This window comes from Abramis brama, assembly GCF_963993115.1.
Source record: "Abramis brama genome assembly, chromosome: 7".
Taxonomy (NCBI): domain Eukaryota; kingdom Metazoa; phylum Chordata; class Actinopteri; order Cypriniformes; family Leuciscidae; genus Abramis; species Abramis brama.
Window position 1 is genome coordinate 14,058,317 of NC_139969.1, and position 3,058 is coordinate 14,061,374.

A 3,058-nucleotide genomic window follows, 5' to 3' on the forward strand; every position below is an offset into this window, starting at 1 on the left:
TAGGAACTAGATTTTCTTTAAAAAAAAATTATAAATACGCTACAGTGGCTTCTGGAGTCGTTTTTGTGAGAAAATTTTACTTCCGCATCTGAAAATGGGCGTGACGGGCGAGAGTCGTGACGTAGCACGAGGGAGAGCGGTCGATTCAAACAACAGGGAAAAATGGATCGCAATGACATTTCGGACGCTGAGGAAATTGTTGACGGACCAAAGCCATACAATTATGAGCCTGCTAGGCTGCCAAGAGAGCAGGGACAGGCCAGGATTAATGTTAGACAGAACATATTGGAACTTACAATAACAGAAACTAAGCTTTGAACAGGCGTTTGTCATGCTCATTAATATCCGCCCAGACTAAAGTTACGTGATATAACTTAGCGGTTTCTCATCGAGAGACAGAGAGATATTTATTCCTGATACATTTTTTGTTCCATAGGTGCTTGTGTGGGAAATGCGAGGCAATGTTTACAGCTGAGGAAAGTCAGTGTTGCAGGGAGGTGGATGCATACTGGGCCTTAGTGGAAAATGCCAAACTTCCATGGTTGCAGTTAGTGTTACTACAGTAAAGACATGGTGAATGTTGCTGATCTGTGGACACTGGATAGTTCGTTCATTCATTGCACAATGTTTATTCCTGGTTTCCACGTCAGCGCTGTTTGATCCGTTAATAACGGAGAAATGTGAATATTTCTCACTAGATCTCGCAGCGATGTTATTACTTCTGTGGCGAATTCAAATGCTTTATTTACTGGATCTCGCAGTTACCGTGTTGCTTGATCAGGCTCGCGCTGCACTGGTCCAAACTGATAAACGGTCCACACAAACACAACAACGAGTAGCTCAGTTTCGTTCCGCTTACATTGCATAAAGTGATGCTGTAATCAACAATAAACATTTAAGCCTGAGATTAGATTCTAAATGAGTTCAGTGATTCAGGCAATTTATAATTATGTCAAAACATAACCAACACCACCTGATCAACTTCTCTCTTTGTTCATCTGGCAGTTATAACTCAGATACAACAGCCAAACAAAATCTAAAGTTAATGATTTAAGAGTCAAGAGCCCAACTAAAGCAAACACTGATCACCATAATGGTGTCTTAAAAAATATATTTTCTCCTTCAGTGATTCTGCTTGTTAACATCAGGTGTCTTCAATAATGGTCAATCATCACTCAATGAATCACTTAAAGGAGAAGTTCACTTTTAAAATGAAAATTCTGTCATCATATAATCACCCTCATGTTGTTTCAAACCTGTATGAATTTCTTTCTTCTGCTGAACAGAAAGGAAGATATTTAGAAGAATATCAGTAACCAGGCAGTTTTTGGGTCCCATTGACTTCCATAGTATATTTTTTTCCTACTATTTTTCCTAAGGCAAATGACACTTACTCAGATGATAATTTATATGTCACAGTTAGACATTGAGTTTAAAATGAAATGTTAGAAAATGTGAAAATGAAAAGGATTTAATACATTTTTATTTTAATTCTGCGTGTGTAATATATATATTGTTTATTATATAATATATTGTATTTATATATATAAATCTCATTATAGTCAACGATTGTACCCTGTCAAAGCCAATTTTGTACCATTTTTGAAGGGTCAATTTTTGTACTGTTAAATAAAGGTACAAAATTGTCACCACAGGTACAAGACTGGTCTCTTAAGGTACAAATCACAAGGGTACAAATATGTACCCTATGCCAAGGGTACAATACCCTTGAGGGTACAGCCCCAGTGACAAGCCATTGTGCCCCTAAAGGTACAATTATGTACTTTATTTTCTGAGAGTGTAGCAAATAACTACCCCTTCAGGTTGATTCAAGTTCAGCCTGTCAGGGTTGTTATTCGCTATAACAACCGCCTCCCTATACATTATCCCTTACATATATATATATATATATATATATATATATATATATATATATATATATATATATATATATATCTTAGTAAAACTTTTTATATTAATAAAATATTATGATTATTATGTATCTTATTTTTTAATATAAAAAGTTTGGTGCTGAAAAATACATTTTGCGAAAATTAATTAAATACAATAAATAATTACAATAAAAACATTTAGATACAAGCACTGCTAATTTATACAAATATTATATTTATAATCCCTTTCATGGATTTCTTCAGCATCCGTGAAGAAATTATTTTCACATGAAAAGAACGCTTAAATAGGTCACTTTGATTTTGAAAGATGAGTTTTAAGGGATCAAATTATTGACTGCAGGGGGACTTTAAGCTACAACACTGAATAAAATTGGGCTCCAGGTTAAATACATTTGTCAACTATTGTGTAACTTTCATTGTCAGAGAACAGCAGTTATAGGTCAGTATCGCTGAATATCAGGGAGTTCTTGAATGAGAGATGAATTCTAGATTCTTGGCATGAGGACAGAGGACTCATCCAGAACCAGTGATGAATATGGACACGCTCAGTGAAGCACTTTTAATGGCTCCAGGGAAGGAATGCTGGCGTTCGTCAGCTTGGTTTGGAAAACTACTGTTCCCTCAGAACACGTCTTGACTTTCCCACACTTTGTTGAAGGATCTAGACAGACATGACTGATGGGAATGGAGTGAAATTACATACAAAGATGTGCTGGTTCATAAAAATGAAAATACAGTCTTTTGCTTGCATCTAATTTGCTGTCATTATATTATATAATTTATATCAGCAACAAACCATATGATTATCACAGTATATAATACTTCTCAGACAATACAAATTGCTCTTCATCAAATGTGTGTGAATCAAGGTAACCATGGTAAAGATGAGGTCAGATATGTCGAAGAAAGTAAAAGAAGGTGTAATGACATTCCCAGCTATTGTGTTTCTCCTCAGGTAGAGCCGTTCTTCATCAGCCTAGCGTTGTTTGATCTGTCCAAAGGCTGTAAGATCTCTGCAGACTTCCATGTTGACCTCAACCCACCCTGCGTGAGGGAAATGATTCAAGACGGCTCTCCTGGAACACCAGAACCAGGAGGAGGAGACGCAAATGAAACAGTCAGGGTGAACGGACACGGCCTACCGG